The sequence below is a fragment of the Hipposideros armiger genome, unplaced genomic scaffold (genome assembly GCF_001890085.2).
Source record: "Hipposideros armiger isolate ML-2016 unplaced genomic scaffold, ASM189008v1 scaffold_1244, whole genome shotgun sequence".
Taxonomy (NCBI): domain Eukaryota; kingdom Metazoa; phylum Chordata; class Mammalia; order Chiroptera; family Hipposideridae; genus Hipposideros; species Hipposideros armiger.
In genome coordinates, this window is record NW_017732594.1 from 246610 (window position 1) to 264912 (window position 18303).

General features: G+C 36.3%; 1 pseudogene; it reads left to right on the forward strand.

Annotated features, from left to right (window-relative positions):
- LOC109376965 (high mobility group protein B1 pseudogene) overlaps window positions 1-17449 on the forward strand; it is a 100177-nt pseudogene extending 82728 nt beyond the window's left edge.
- Window positions 17450-18303: the final 854 nt, after the last annotated feature.

The following is an 18303-nucleotide window of genomic DNA, read 5'->3' on the forward strand; positions in this document are numbered from 1 at the left end:
ATCTGATAAGGGGTTAATATCCAAAATTTATAAAACACTCATTCAACTCAACACCAAAAAAACAAACAACCCAATTAAAAAATGGGCAGAGGATATCAAGAGTCATTTCTCTAAAGAAGACATACAGACGGCCAACAGGCATATGAAAAAAGGTTCAACCGCACTAATCATTAGGGAAATGCAAATAAAAACCACAATGAGATACCACTTCACTCCAGTCAGAATGGCTATCATCAATAAATCAACAAACAACAAGTGCTGGCGAGGCTCTGGAGAAAAGGGAACCCTGGTGCACTGTTGGTGGGACTGCAGATTGGGGCAGCCACTATGGAAATCAGTGTGGAGGTATCTCAAAAAACTGGAAATGGAACTACCATATGACCCAGTAATTCCACTCTTGGAGATCTATCCAGAGAAACCCAAGACGCTAATTCTAAAAAATATATGTACCCCCATGTTTATTGCTGCTCTATTCACAATAGCCAAGACTTGGAAACAACCAAAATGTCCATCGGTAGATGACTGGATTAAGAAACTGTGGTATATTTATACAATGGAGTATTACTCTGCTATAAAGAAGAATGAAATCGTACCATTTGGGACGATATGGATGGACCTAGAGACTATTATGTTAAGTGAAGTAAGTCAGACAGAAAAAGACAAATATCATATGATTTAACTTATATGTGGAATCTAAAAAACTGAATGAATGAGCCAAGTCAACAGAAGTGGTATTAGCGATATAGAGGAACAACAGATGGTTGCTAGTTGGGAGGGGGTGGGGATGAGGGAGAAGGGGAGGGATTAGATAGCATAAATACATAACTACAATATTGCCACAGGGACATGAAAGACAGTTCGAGGAATATAATTAATAATGTTGTAAATATTTTGTAGGGTGTCAGGTGGTCTCATGTCTTGCCAGGGAGACCACATCATGGATGGGGTAGAGGCTTGATCACTGCACTGTACACCTGAAGCTGATGCTGTATAATATTGTATGTAAACTATAAGTGAATAGGTAGATAGATAGATAGATAGATAGATAGATAGATAGATAGATATAGATATATATAGATATGTATATAGTCATGGGACGTGGTGGAGTATAGTGTGGGAGTGGAGTCAAGGGAATTGTAATAGATATGTATGATATTGGGGGGAAGTGTGGCAGTGGATTGGGCGTGGGGTGTTGTCACCTCGTGGGGTAAAAAGTGTAACTATTGCACTGTGTTGTACAGCTGAAACTAATTCTAAAAAATGTGTATTTCAGAATAAAAAATAATTTAAAAAAAAGATAGTGGAGCTGAATGGATAAGAAAACAAGACCCTTATATATGCTGCCTACAAGAGAGTCACATCAGATTGAAAGACACACACAGACTGAAAGTAAAGGTAAGGAAAAAGATATTTCCTGAAAATGGAAACAAACAAACAAACAAAAAGCTCGGATAGCAATTCTTATACCAGACAAAACATACTTTAAAACAAAGATTATAACAAGAGACAAAGAAGGACCTAATAATCCCACTTCTGGATATTTATCCAAAGAAACCCCAAATAATACTTCGAGCGAACGTGTTCATCCATATGTTCCTTGCAGCATTATTTACATAAGCCAAGATATTTAGCAACCTAGGTGTCCCTCAATGGATGAATAGATAAAGAAGAGGTGGTACATATATACAATGGAATATTACTCAGCAATAAAAAAAGAACAAAATCTTGTCATCTGTGACAACATGGATGGACCTAGAGGGTGTTGTGCTGAGTGTAGACAAATGTCATAAACAAACAAATGAACAAATAAAACAGAAATGAATAAATACAGAGAACATTTTGAAAGTTGCCAGATGGGAGGGTGTTGGGTGTGAAAAAGAGGAAGGGAATAGAAGTACAACTTGGCAGTTATAAATAATGATGCAATGTAAAGTATAGCATAAAGAATATAGTCAATAATACTGTATTAATTTTGCATGGTGTCAAATGTATTACATTTATTAGGCTGATCACTTTGTAAATGATATAAACGTCTAATCACTACGTTGTACACCAGAAATGAATATAATATTGTATGTCAACTGCAACTGAAAAATAAAAAAATAGTTATAAAAAAATAGTGTTGATGATAATATGCTGAGGTTGGGTTTGGGGACAATTGGTTATAGGGAAATGCCCAGCAGGAGAGTCCTATAATAAAGAAACTGCAGAAATACAAACATGAGAAGATAAGGTCTGACTTAGGTTGGAAGCAGTAAGTTGCAAAGAAAGCTGCACATTTGTACATCACAACAAAGCAAAATGGATAGAACCTTATGTACTTGTCAAAGTCAGGTGATTTCTACCTTCTCTAAGCTAGGCTTCATTTTGGTTCTTTTATAGTAAAAGAAGGAGGGCATTTCAGGGGAACAAGAGACCTACAGACCATTCAACAAGGGTTTATTCTACTCTCTGTTCATCCTCTGTACAAAATTACACTTCATAGTACTCAAAGATTCCCACTTCCATGTCCCCCAAAATTCATATGTAGAAATCCTAGCCTTCTAATGTGATGGTTTTAGGAGGTTGGACCTTTGGGAGGTCAAAAGATCCTTTGGGTGGGGCCTCTAAAGTGGGATTAGGGTCCTACAAAAAGGGACCTCAGAGAGCTCTCACATCCTCTTTCTGCCTTGTGAGGACAGTGAGAATTTGGCTGTTTACAACCTTGGAAGAGAACTCTCACCAGAATTTGACCATGCTGGCACCCTGATCTCAGATTTCCAGCCTCTAGAACTGTAAGAAGTAAATTTCTATTGTTTATAAGCCACACAGTCTGTAGCACTTTGTTATAGTAGCCCAAAGTGACTAAGATAACCACCCTGGGTTGGCCCATCTGCATGTGTGTTCTATCCTTTTTTTAATGCATTTGCACAGGTTTTAACCTCTTACCATTTGGGGTTGGCAAAAACAAAGATTTGGCCTGATAACAGATTCTGCTCTAAAGCCAGAGGAATGGGACAGTACCATATTTCATACCCTTTTCTATGATTGGCAGTGGTGATACCTGATTGTGAATCTTCAGAATGAGACAGATCCTTCTCTTCTCTAGCACCAATATTAAACAGTAAGACAGAACAATGTTTGAACAGGCATTTTCTACAGGAACACTGCAAGCATTACATGTTTCAGTCATTGCAATAATGTGAAATTTATCTTTCTGAGAAAAGAACACACAGATCTTGGTGGAACTTGCTTGGGAACAATTTTAACAGCTGATTTATTTCTAACTGTTTTCCAATAGAAGGAGAAAATAATTCAACATATGGTGAGTTTTAAGGGGCTTCATGCCTATAAAGGGGAAAAATACTTTGACAATAAAATTCAATAATAATAATAATAATAAATAATAATAATAATAATGCCTAAAAACAGAAGATAAAATAGTGAAACTTTAAAAAATCTATTTAACAAGTGATTAGCTACTATATGTAAGAAAATAATTGCCCAAGGAAAAGGACTAGTATTACAAATGCTCAGAAAATGTCCTTTCTAAAATCTTTGTGCTAAGATCAAAACAATCATTTTAGTTCCCATCCCTCTTACTGATTGCCTTTTGAGAAGCAGAGCACGCCAGTATACAAGTCATTTAAATATTGCTTAGTGTTGTTTATATCCCAAGATAATTACAAGTTCATGTTGGTGCCAAATGCAAATTATGTTTATTTCTCTATGAAAACCATGGCAGGGATTTTAATGGCATTCACCAGAACATATGGTCAGATGTGTGCATTATTTTGAAAGGTTACTCATATAGAAGCTCCAAACATGTATGTAACACTCTGTTTAGAATGGTTCTAGTGTTCACTGGCCTGAGCTTCCATCAGTTGATTGCACTTTCAGAAGAGCTTTTATTTATTTTTATTTATTTATTTATTTTATCATTAGTTTCAGGTATACAGAACAATGCAATAGTTATCCTTTACACCCCTCACAAAGTGACAACCCCCTCCCTCCATCCACTGCCCTCCCACCCCCGATATCATGCTTATTTATTACAATTCCATTGACTCTATTCCCACACTCTACTCCACGTCCCGTGACTATATGTATATATAGTTATAGTTGACATACACAATATTATTCAACATCAGCTTCAGAAGTGCAGTGCGGTGGTCAGGTCTCTACACCATCTATGAAGTGGTCTCCCTAACAAGACATGAGTCCAACTGGCCCATTAAAACATACTTACAACATTATTGATTATATTCCCCAGACTGTCTTTTCTATCCCTGAGGCCATATTATAGTTACCAATTTGTATTGTCTTGTCCTTTCCCCTTTTCTTCATCCCCACCCCTTCCCAACTGGTAACCCTCAGTTTTTCCTCTGTGTCTCAGATGAGCTTTTACATTGAAATCTGAGCAGTGCTGACTGATTAAAATGCTACCATTTGCCAATTGGAATACTGTCAAACGTCTTTCAGCTTTCTCTTTCACACTGCAATTCAGAAGAAAATGTTCTCACTATCACCCTGCATCACAAATGACTTTCTTATTCCCACCTTAAGTAATATAGCTGAAGTTGCTACTTAATTTTCAGCATCGACCTAACCACTGCTAATGTCATGCGTGTGGTGCTCAGTGTTACGATATGTTGCACAATTTGTTCTAGGAAACGGTGCTAATTTTTTCTCTAGCAAAGTCACCAAGCAAAATAGATTTTTATTTCTTTTACAGTACAATGGCTGTGAAAGAAACAGTCATCTTTATGTATAGCATGTCTCTCTGGCATAAGGTTAAAATAAATACAGAGAATATGTTTGAATTTAAGGCTCTTATGAACAACATAGTCATTTACTACTTGTGTCCTGCATGAATCTGTCTTTTACATAATTCAATGCCAGCAGTAGACTCCATCTCATTCAATGAACCCCTATTGCTGACACTAACTCACCAGGCTATTTTGATGTCCTGGGAGAATTGGGCCTCCTTTGGAAGTATATACATAACTTGCATTGATCTTATCCAAGTTTTGCATTGCAGAATGAAGAAATAGAATATCTGAGTAAGAATATGAGTTGGTTATGATAGCATAAGGTGTTATGAAGCTGTTTATACTTCTAAACTTCAGAAAGATCTCCAAGTTAATAAAAGCAAATTTGATCTCATATAGACCCACATTCCTTTTCAGATAAAGGCAATGCAGGAAGCATATGTGACTGCCCAGAATTTAGAAATAAAGACAGAAAGATGTAGGTAAACTCTAATGTAATGAAGGTTGAAATGCCAAGTGAAATAATTTGGATAAATTTACAACTATTCAGATATTTGCTGGAACTAGAGCTTTTAACTTTATGAATAGCTTATCTTCTTCATTAGTATTATAAAATATTTATTAATTATTTATACTATAGGGCAAATAGTATTGGCAGATAAAAAGAACTTGTAAACTTTAATGGGCTCTGCAAAGTTGATCTAGATTGAACTGGATGTAGCCATAAAGTACTATCTAATAACACAACAGAGTTTTCAGGTAGACTAGAAGGCCAAACAGGAAGGCAAGTGTACACCAATGTCTGAGCATCAGACCCACTTAAATTCTAGAAGGTTATATCCATGCAAGAGTAAGATTTTTAAAAAACAAATGGCTAAAAAAATGAATCCAAGTGAAAAATAAAGAAAACAAAGGAAAGCTTTGCTCACATCTTCTTGATTGATTAAGAATCCTAATGAAGGAAACATGATCTGCAATGACCAACTAGGTGTCTTAGTCCATGATATAATCAAACGGCCTCGGAAGATAAGGTTTATGACCCTCCCACAAGTGATGGCAAATCTGTGAAGGATGTGAGGGGATGTAAATATGTCCAGCTTCACACTCTTGGCAGCTGAGATGCTGGATAAGGAGCTAAAGCAATGGCATTTTCTTCCATTCACACCAAGCATCCTAAGAGAACTTTGTGGAGAGCTGTGGGCAAGTCAGGCTAGTTAGTGAAATGGAGTAAACCTCCATGCAGTAAACTCCAGTTTACTGAAGACAAGGGCATCTTGAAGTATCATCAAATGACCAACATTTCATTGGGCCTAATTCTGGGAGGAGAGAGAGCTTTATTTTACCTCAGCGAACTCACACCCTATATACTTCTCCTCATTTGCTTGCTAAAGAAGTTTCAGAGCTATGATGGTTAATTTTATGCTTCAACTTGATCATCTGTGGTACTCAGACACTTTGACAAACATTATTCTGGATGTATCCATAAAGATGTTTTATGGATGAGGTTAAAATTTAAATCAGTGGACTTTGAGTAAAGCCCACCCTACTCATAATATGGGTAGGCCTCATCCAATCAGTTGAAGGCCTGAACAGGACAAAGGCTGATATTCCCAGAATAAGAAGGAATCCTGTTGGCAGACTGCCTAGGACTTGGACTGGACTGCAACATGAGCTCTTGCCTAGGTCTCTAGTTTGCTGGCTCACCCTGCAGATTTTGGGCTTGCCCCACTACAACTGCATGAGTCAATTCCTTAATATTTTACAAATCTCTCTCTCTCTCTCTCTCTCTCTCTCTCTGTTTCTGTCACTAGTGATACACATCATGTTGCTTTCTCTGGAGAACCTTAGTTTAAGTGCACTATACCTAGGTACCTCTCTAAGTTAAGGGGTAAACTCAAATCCAAATGAATGAATAGACAAGTATCAAAAAGATACATCCAATACTTCATACATTTATACTCTTGCAGTCAAAGGAGTGAATAGATTTAGTGAAAAGATGGCCTAAGTAGTGGTGCATTTTAGCAAGGTAAGTCTCTAGCTATGTAACTACCATGATTACTTCTGAATAAAAAGAAGAAAATATTATTCCAGTTCAAAAGAGTCTGCTCTTTGAAAGACAGGCAATACCCTTCTGCTCTGTTCTTTGAGATTTGTTAGCGTACCCTATTCTTTAACCCAATGGATAACATGATAAAATGAAAGACTGACGGAGTTTGACATACCTAGACCCACAGAGGTGTGTATCCATTGCTCCTCTCAAGTTATGTGTTCTTTTATAGCCTACATCATAGCAGGTGGAGAAAATTTAATTAGAGGACATATGCAGAATACCTCAAATAAACTGGGCCCTCTGCAGGTGGTTGAGAAATATCATTTTAATACTCTACCATGCAAATAAGAATGAGGTCTCTCTGCCACTAGGAACCTGCTTATTTTGTTCATTTTTCTCTCAGAAACCTAATTCTCTTGCAAATTGGACTTTAAAGACAAAATTAATTTAAATTGATGCACTCCAGCTTATTTTGGGCACCACGTAGTCAGCATTTGGTAACCTTGATAACGGTATTGTCTCAGGGTGAGGAGAACTATCCATCTCCCATCCAGGTACTAAATGCTCTTCTTCACCCCTTACTGGCAACAATATTTTAAAACAAAAAACAAAAACAAAATGAAAAAGACTAATTTTAGTAAAATTACAGGGAAGAAAATGGAAGGGAAATACAAACCATTCCTTAAGTTTATACAATAGCTAATATTCCAAATCTATCTTCAAAACTATCACCGAATAAATTGTAAACCTGATTATATAAGTAATGAGCTCTTAAGGCACATATGTTCACATAGAGCAAGGTGTAGAACTTTAGGAATTGTGTTTCTGAAACACATGTGGGGGTAAAAACATGAGAACTCTATTTTAAAATTTAATCCAGTGCCATAACTGCTTGCCAAAAAATTGTTACACTTCTCTGCTAAGATGTAGCAAGGGAAACCTGTGATGAGAGAGAGATTTTTGTATTTTTTATTCAGCCTAACCTACGATAGATGTCTATGATTTTATATTGAGAGGATGTCCATCTTTAAACTCTGCAATTGACACTGTTAGGAAGAAACAAAACAAAGGGAGTGCATTCATTACCTTCTTCCATTTTTGTACTAGACACAAACATTCTGCACAAGAGCAGTATGGTCTCCACTCAGAGAAATCAGTGTCTGTCATTTAGCACCTAACATATATCCTGGAGGTGGCTGGGAAACAACACTTGATAGTTACCCATAAGGATCCACCATTAACAAAGTTTCAGATGCCAATGTAAAGACTGAATTCTCTAACAGCCTGAAAATCATTGACAACATTCATCTGCCTTCTGTGGCACCTGCAGACGTGAAAGGAAATCTAGTGATTATTTTTTCCACTACATGAGCCTACAGCTAATGTTATTGCCAGGGATGTTATAACTAATTTACTGACAACACTGATGGTCTGACCAGGTTGCTTGTATTTTCCAGTTGTATAAACTCAGTCACTGTTTTGAGCAAAATTCAATTAACTTGGCACAGTGTCACAGGGTATAATAATCAAAAGGTAAATCCATTCAACATAAGAAGATTTAAGTCATGAGAGTAAAATATGCCTTTAGTATTTTTCTTGTTTCTTATTTTTTCATAAAGACTTTTTTTTTTGTTTACCATCCAGTCAGTTTTTCTTCCATTACCATATATTGGATCCCCTTTACCCTCATCTACCACCCCCCTCCCCCCTTACCCTCTGGAAACCACTAAACTGTTGTCTATGTCTATGCGTTTTTGTTCCTTTGTTTGTTTCTCTTGTTCCTTTGTTGCTTTCAGTGTTATATCCCACATATCAGTGAAATCATATGGTTCTCGACTTTTTCTCTGACTTATTTCGCTTAGCATAATAATCTCAAGATCCATCAATGTTGTTGCAAATGGCACTATTTCATCTTTTCTGATGACAGAATAGTATTCCATTGTGTATATATACCACATCTTCTTTATCCAATCATCTATCGAAGGACACTTTGGTTGTTTTCATGTGTTGGCCACTATAAATAAAGCTGCAATGAACATCAGAGCACATATATCTTTACAAATAATGTTTTCAGATTTTTTGAGTATGTACACAGGAGAGGGATTGCTGGGTCATATGGTAATTCTATTCTTAATTTTTTGAGGAACCTCCACACTGCCTTCCATAGCAGCTGCACCTACACATGCAGTACCTCCCCTGTTATCACTATCCCCCACCAAATGGTACATTTGTTACAATCAGTGAGCTTATTTTAACTTGGCATTCTCACTAAATATCCTTAGTTTACATTACAGTTCACTTCTGGTATTGTATATTTTATGGGTTTGGACAAATGTGTAATGACGTGTGTCCATCATTATGATATTGTACAGAGTTGTTTCACTGCCCTAAAATCTCCTGTGTTCTGCCTACTCATCTCTTTCAACACCAACCCCTGACAACCACTAAACTTTTTACTGTCTCCACGGTTTTGCTATTCCAGGATGTCAGATAGTTGGAATCATACAAAATATAGCCTTTTCAGATTGGCTTCCTTCAGTCATTAATATGCATTTAAGGTTACTCCATGCCCTTTCATGGCTTGATAGCTCATTTCTTTTTTTTTTTTAAGATTTTATTGGGGAATTGGGGGAGGGGAACAGCGTTGGGGAATCAGGGAAGGGAAACAGACAAGTTGCTGTCCTTTTGTTCTTCAGTCTAGTTGTGAAGGATGTCGCTTTACTGGCCCATGTTGGTATTATCATTGTGCTTTTTCTGGGTGAAGCAGTTGCTCGCCAGCCATTGGACGGCTGCTCATAGCGGCTCACAGGAGCTCATGCCGGCAGCCGGCCACTCACTGCAGCAGGGACTGCAGCCTACGCCATCGCCGGCGACCCCCAGCCATCAACCTGCAGCCCAGCTCCAGGTTGAGCTGTTGTTCATCATCTTAGCTGTAGAGGGCGCAGCGTCACTGGCCCTAATGTGGGATCTGAACCGGGGCCCTGCTGCTCACAGCTGTCATCCCAAGCCAACTCTTAACCAATGCACTACTCGGCACGCCCAGATAGCTCATTTCTTTTTGTGCCAAATAATATCCCATTGTCTGGATGTGCCATTTGTTTTTCCATTCAACTACTGAAGGACATCTTGGTTGCTTCCAAGTATTGGCAGCTATGAATAAAGATGCTATAAATACCCAAGTGCAGGTTTTTGTGTGGACATAAGTTTTCAGCTCCTTTGGGTAAATACCAGAGTGTGACTACTGGATTGTATGGTAAGAGTATACTTAGTTTTGTAAAAAACTGCCAAACCATCTTGTAAAGTGGCTGTAAAGTTTTTTATTCCCACTAGCAATGAATAAGAGCTCCTGTTGCTCCACATCCTCATTAATATTTGGTGTTGTCAGTGTTCCAGATTTTTGCCATTCTAATACGGGTGTAGTGATCTGGCATTTCTGTTTTAGTTTGTATTTCCCTGATGACATATGATGTGGAGCATCTTTTCATACATTTATTTTCCTTTTTTGGTGTGGTCTCTGTTAAAATCTTTGGCCCATTTTTTAAATCAGTTCTTTGATTTCATTAATCAATTTTGTAGTTTTTCCTCATATAGATCTTGTAAATATTTTATGAGGTTTACAGCTAATTATCTCATTTTTGAGTGGTATTAATGTGGTTTTTTTTCTTATCAAATTTTAAGAGTTCTTTGTACATTTTGGATATCAGTCCTTTATCAAATGTGTCATTTGCAAATATTTTCTCTCAGTCTGTGGCTAGTCTTCTCATTCTCTTAACATTGTCTTTTGCAGAAGTTTTTAATTTTAATGAATCAGTTTATCCATTATTTCTTTCATGTCCCATGCCTTTGCTGATGTATCTAAAAAGTCATCACCATACCTAAAATCATCTAGGTTTTCTCCTATGTTATCTTCTAGGAATTTTATAGTTTTGTGATTTAGGGCTATGATCTTTTCTGAGATAGTTTTTATGAAGTGTGTAAAATGTGTGTCTAGATTCATCTTTTGCATGTGGATATCCAGCTGTCCCGGCATCATTTATTGAAAAGACTTTCTTTGCTCCATTGTATTGTCTTTGTTCCTTTGTCAAGGATCAACTGACTATATTTATGTGGATCTATTTCTGGGTTCTCTGGCCTGTTCCATTGTTCTATCTGTCTGTTTCCCCACCCCCACCCCCAATAGTATCACACTATCTTGATTACTATAACTTCACAGTAAGTATTGAAATCAGTAGTGTCAGTCCTCTAATTTTGTTCTTCTCTAATACTGTGTTGCCTATTCTGGATCCTCTGCTTTTACATATAAACTTTAGAATCAGTTTGTGATATCCACAAAATAATATGTTGGATTTTTTATTGGGATTGCACTGAATAAAGTTCAAATTGGAAAGAACTGACATCTTGACAATATTGAATCTTTCTACCCATGAACTTTGAATACTTTCCATTTATTTAGTTCTTTGACTTTATAAGAGTTTTGTAGTTTTCCTCATATAGATCTTATACATATTTTGTTAAATTTATACCTAATTATTTTATTTTTCAGTGGTGCTAATATATATGGTGTTATGTTTTTATTTCGAATTTCAATTCTTCATTTCTAATACATGGGAAGCAGTTAACTTTTATATATCTTGAAGCCTTGCTATAAGTGCTCATTAGTTCCAGGAGGTTTTTCCTGATTGTTTCTAAATTTCTACACAGATGATCGTGTTATATGCAAACATAATTTTGTTTCTTCCTTCACAAACTGTATGATTTTTTAAAATTTTATTTTCTTATCTATTTTCATTAGCTAGGATTTCCAGTATGATGTTGAAAAGCAGTGGTGAGAGGGGACTTGTACCTGATTTTAGTGAAAAAGTTTCAAGATTCTTACCATTAAGTGTAGTGTTACTGCAGGTTTTTTGCAGATTTTTTTAACAAGTTGAGGGAATTTGTTTTTACTCATAGTTTACTGTAAGTATTTATTACAAATCTATGTTGGGTTTTGTTCAAGGCTCTTTCTGTATCTATTGATATTATCATGTGGTATTTCTTTTTCAGTCTCTTGATGTGATGGATAATATTAATTGATTTTTGAATACCTGGAATAAACTCCACTTGGTTGTACATAAACGTTTTTATAGATTGTTGGGTTCAACTTGATAATACTTCATGAGGGATTTTTATATCTATGTTCATCAGAGATGTTGGTCTGTAGTCTTTTTTTTTTTCTTGTGATGTCTCACTCTGGTTTTGGTACTGTGGTATTATTGATCTCATAGAATGAGTTAGAAAGTACTCCTTCTGTTTCTATTCCCTGAAAGAAATTGTAAAGAATTGGTATCATTTCTTCCTTAAATGTTTGGTAGAATTCACCAGTGAACCTAACTGGGCCTGTTGCTTTCTGTTTTGAAAGTTATTCATCATTAAATTTCATTAATACTTAGATATTTTATTCTTTTTGTTGCAGTTGCAAAAGGAATTGTTCTTTATATTTATTTTTCTGAAATTTCATTGTTAGTATATAAGAATGCAATGGATTTTTCTACATTGATTTTGTAGCCATCAGCTTTCCTGTGTTCATTTATTGTTTCAAATAGCTTTTTTTAGGAATAAACTTAACAAAGAATGTGAAGGGCCTATACACTGAAAACTATAAGACATTTTTAAAAGAAATCGAAGAAGACACAAAGAAATGAAAAGACATTCCATGTTCATGGATTAGAAGAATCAACATAGGTAAAATGGTCATATTACCCAAAGCAATATAGAGGTTTAATGCAATCCCCATCAAAATCCCAATAGCATCGTCTAAAGAAATAGAACAAAAAATCATCAGATTGGTATAGAACCACAGAAGACCCCGAAAGAAAAAGAACAATTCTGGAGGTATCACACTCCCTGACTTCAGCTTGTACTACAGGGCAACAGTAATCAAAACAGTATGGTATTGGCAAAAAAGAAAACAAGACACACAGACAAATGGAATAGAATTGATAACCCAGAAATAAACCCACATAAATATGGACAGATAATTTTCAACAAAGAAGCCAAAAACATACAATGAAGAAAAAACAGCCTCTTCAATTAATGGTGCTGGGAAAATTGGAAAGCCACGTGCAAAAGAATGAAACTAGACTGCTATCTGTCACCATGTACCAAAATTAATTCAAAATGGATCAAAGACCTAAACATAAGACCCGAAACAATAAACTGCATAAAAGAAAGCATAGGTACTAAACTTTGAAACTTGAGTTCAAAGAAGATTTTATGAATTTGACCTCAAAGGCAAGGGAGGCAAAAGCTAAAATAAATGAATGGGACTATATCAAACTAAAGAGTTTCTGCATAGCAAAAGAAACCATCAACAAAACAAAAAGGAAACCAAACAGATGGGAGAAGATATTTGCAAACAACACCTCTGATAAGGGGCTAACATGAAAAATACATAAAGAATTCATACAACTCAACAACAACAAAAACAAACAATACAATTAAAAAATGGGCAGAGGACATGAACAGAAACTTCTCCCAAGAAGACATACAATTGGCCAACAGATATATGAAAAAATGTTCAACTTCACTAGATGAACATCTAGTAATATATATATATATATATATATATATATATATATATATATATATATATATATATATATATATATATATATTCCTAGTCTGAGTTTAGAGATGTAGAGAGTCAGAAAGAGTGTCACTCTCACCTTTACAACAACAAAAAGACCTGTACAAGTAGTAAATTCATGACTTATCTTGAGAACTAGGTTCCAAAATAAAAATCTAACCTAAAATCTAGAGACAGGTTTCTGCAGGGGAAACAGGAACCAAATATTTGCTTATCTGTGGCAGATGCCAACAGATCTTATGTAAGTCAGTAAAATAATTCACCTAGAAATTTTCAACAAACTGCTAAAGGCTAAGTGTGAACTATCATAAAAGTTAGCACTTATTTGAAGACTTTTCCTCCAGGAACCCCACCAGGCATTTGCAGGGAAGATTAAGGAAAACATTAAGATTCCCTTCTGGTGGGAGGAAAAACAGTTGCCACTGCTGAAACTCTCACCAGACCTATTTCCCCATCTATCCTTTGAAACAGAAGGTTTAATCTGCAGAGAGAGAGAGAAGAACAGCAAAAACAGTCACCCGGGAGAACTGGTAGAACCCACTGCAGCTGGGGAAGAGAAACATGAGGGATTTTTTTTTCTTAACCTGGGGGAGAAGCAGAAATATGTGCTAGATTCAGTGAGAGGCAGGAACACTTGTGAAAGCCATGCCTCCAAACCAGGTTCAAAGTGCTTGACCAAGGCTGAGGCTAAATCAGAACATCAGTGAACCATACCTGTATGCCACTCTCGCATTGCCACAGTAACAAATGTTCAGTAAAAATAATAGTGGAATACAGCTGGGAGAGCTGCAACAGTAAGAAGGACTGCCTCCAAGTAGGGAGACTCAAGCCTTTTAGATAGAAAACATTGAGAAAAATTCTCTGGCAAATTAGGCTACATCCTAAACACAGGTATTATTAAAGAAATATGAAGACTATAATGCACTAAGGATAACCATAGCAACAACAAATTTTAATACCAGCCCAACTATTGATTACATTAGCACAAACTCCTACACCAAATGCTGAGTAGAGGAAGGTGTGCTTATCTCAAAGCATGAACAATACTGACCTCAGTATCTACTTTCTATGTATCATATGCAGCCAGATTCCAACAAAAAAATTACAAGGCAAGGAAAAATACAAGAAAACCACAATCTCAAAAGACAGAGAAATAATCAAAACCAGACTTAGATATGACACAGATGTTAAAACTATCAGACAGGAAATTTAATAGAACTATAATTCACATGCTAAAGTCTCTAATGGAATATGTGGACAACATAAAATGTTACAACAATGAGAAACTATAAGAAATGACTAAAGAAAATTCTAGAAATCAAAAACACAATAACACAGACAAAAAATTATTTTAATTATTTTTAAAGGAATTAGTAGATTTAACAAGGTCAAGGAAAGAATCAGTGATTTTTTTAGATAAAGTAATAGAGACACAAAGAGAAAAAAATTGGAAAAAATAAAGCAGAGCATTTAACAGCTTTAAGACAATATCACACAAATGGTCTTCTAGATGCACAATTGGAATCCCAGAAAGAGAACGGGGTCTGATAAACATTTGGAAAAGATAATAGATTCTTTTCAAAATTAGATACAGAAACTAAATCACAGATCTAAGAAGCTCATCAAGCATGAAACATACTAACACACACACACACAGACATACAAACACCACCACCATCATACCACACTACATCTAGGCATATAATATTCAAAGTGCTATAAACAAAAAACAAAATCTTGAAGGTAACCAGATCAAAAAGACACATTATGAATAGTGGGAAGGATATGAATTATAGCAGATTTCTTGTCAGGATATATGGGAGGTACAAATTAGGACTATTCTGTTAGAAGATCTTTACATTATATGTAAAGTTGTATAATATTGTTTCAAGACACAGTTATAGTATTTTTAAATAGATGTAAGTTCTGGGGCAAACAATAAGAAATTAAAAAAAATTTAACTAATGTAAGTTTGAATTTCCCTTTTATTTCTTGAATTTTCTGTTAAAGTTCTTTGTTTTTTTTCCTTTCTGTTGTTCTCTTCTATCTCTTACATTGACTATTGTAATAGTTATGTAATAGAATATGTAATAGTTCTGTAATATACTACGAAGAGACAGAATGGTTTCCTATGGAGAAAAGTGCCAGACAAGGGTGCATTTTATCTCCTCACTTGTTTAATCAACACACAGAACATATCATATGAAAAATTTGTCTAGACTCAAAGAAGGAGGAGTAGAAATTGGTGGAAGTGGTTTCTATAATTTAAGATATGAAGATGACGCTATTACTGGCAGAAAGGACAATAATAATAATTTCAAATGACTTCTGATGAGAAAATAAAGTGCTGAGGCAGAACCTCATTTGAACATTAGGAAGAGAAACCATGACTACAGAGAGAATACACAACTTTAACATCAACAATGAAGACATTGAAATTGTTAAAGATTTTGCTTACCTTGGTTTAGTCATCAAGTCAAATAAAGACTGCAGCCAAAAAAAAAAAAACCAGAAAAAAGAAAAAAATCAAGAGAGTGTTGAGACTCAGAAAGGCAGCACTGGAAGAATGAGGAAAGATCACCAAAAGCACAGCTGTATCATTAGAGACCAAGGCTAAGATCATCCACACCCTCATATTCCCGATTACTATGTACAGATACAAAAGCTGGGACAGTAAAGGAGGCTGATAGGAAGAGTAAAGTGCTCACTTGAAACATGGTGTTGGAGAAGAGCTCTATGGATACCCTGGACTGCCTGGAAGATTAACACGTAGGTCCTAGAGCAAATTAAGCCTGAAGTTCTTTGCTGGAGGCAAAAAGGACAAAGCTGAAGCTATCCTTCTTAGACACATCCTGAGAAGACAGCGTTCTTTGAAAAAGATGATAATTGTGGGAAAGATAGAAGGTAGCAGGAAAAGAGCAAGAGCAAATATGAGATGGATTGACTCCATAAAAGACGCCATAGGCATGAGTCTGCAGGAGCCGAGCAAGGCTGTGAGGACAGGACATTGTGGAGGTCACTCATTCACAGGGTCACCAGGAGTTGGAGCAGACTCAACGGCACATAACACACAATTTTTCTCAGAAAGGTCAGTAAAAGAGCTCCCATGAAAAACACTAATATCTTCCTTGTTGGCAAATTTATCGATCTTCTTTCTATTTTCATTCTCTCTTCCTGTAAAGCATCTGACTGTTGATGATGGTTTTATTTTCATAGCAAAGTACCACAAACTGGGTTGCTTAAAACAACAAACATGTGACCGCCACTGAAGTACATTGAGCTCCATAGAGACAGCGCCAGGGCAAGTGCAAGCCGGACAGGCACTGGGCGACTCTGTGCTCACTGAGGAAAAATAATTAAATATTGCAAAGGCGATCCTAAGAAGCCGAGAGGCAAATTGTCATCATATGCGTTCTTTGTGCGAACTTGCCGGGAGGAGCACAAGAAGGAGCCCCCAGAAGTTTCAGTAAACTTCTCAGTTATCTAAGAAGTGCTCTGAGAGGTAGAAGACCATGTCTGCTAAATAGAAAGAAAATTTGAAGACCTGGCAAAGGCAGACAAGGCCTGTTATGAAAGAGAAATGAAAACTTATATCCCTTCCAAAGGGGAAATAAAAAAGAAGTACAAGGATCCCAATGCACCTAAAAGGCCTCCTTCAGCATTTTTCTTGTTTTGTTCTGAGTACCGCCCAGAACTCAAAGGAGAGCATCCCAGCCGATCCACTGGTGATGTTGCAAAGAAGCTGGGGGAGATGTGGAATGACACTGCTGCAGGTGACCAAGCAACCTTATGAGAAGAAGGCTGCTAAACTGAAGGAAAAATATGAAAAGGATGTTGCTGCATACCGTGCTAAAGGAAAGCCTGATGCTGCAGAAAAAAAAAAAAAGGAGTTGTCAAGGCTGAAAAGAGCAAGAAAAAGAAGGAAGACTAGGAATATGATGAAGACAAGAGGAGGAGGAGGAGGAAGATGAAGATGAAGAAGAAGAAGAAGAAGAAGAAGAAGAAGACAATGATGATGAATAAGTTGGTTTAGCGCAGTTTTTTTCTTGTCTTTAAAGCATTTAACTCCCCTGTACACAATTCACTCCTTTTCTTAGTGGTATTTTCAATAGCCACTAACTTTGCTTGGTATGGTATGGGGGTTGTCAATTGGCATGGAAATTTAAAGCTGGTCCTTGCTGGTGCACAGCACAAATTAGTTATATATGGGGATGGTAGCTTTTTTTATCTTCAGTTGTCTCTGATGCATCTTATGCAAAATAATTGTTGTTCTGTTAATTGAATACTGCTCTGTAATTGCAAAAAAAAAACCCAAAAAAAAACATGGCAGCTGTTTTGTTGACATTCTTAATGCTTCTAAGTAAATACAATTTTGTTATTAGTAAAAATAAAACAGAAATGTATTCTTTCACCATTGTGGAGGCTAAAATTCTGAAATCAGAGTGTCAGCAAGGCCATCCTCCCTCTAAGAGTAGATCAAATTCTTCCTTGCCTCTTTGTAGCGTCTGGTAGTATCCATTGATCCTTGGCATCCCCTGGCTTACAACTGCGTGACTCCATTTTCTGCCTTTGTCTTCACGTGGTGTTCTCCATATGTGTCTCTTTTCTCTTTTATTAGTACACCACTCATATTGGGATCAAGGTCCGCTCTGTCCAGTATCACCTCATATTAATTTGCATGTTAAATCATACACAAAGACCCTATTTCCAAATAGGCATAAGACCACAGGTACCAAAACATAGGATTTCAATATCTTTTGGGGGAACACATCCATAACAGGCACCTATACTTTCTGGAAAACTTTTGTCCATTTGCTTTCCAAATACAATAAAAGTATTTAAACATTTCTGAGTTTTTACTATGTGTGCTCCTCTGC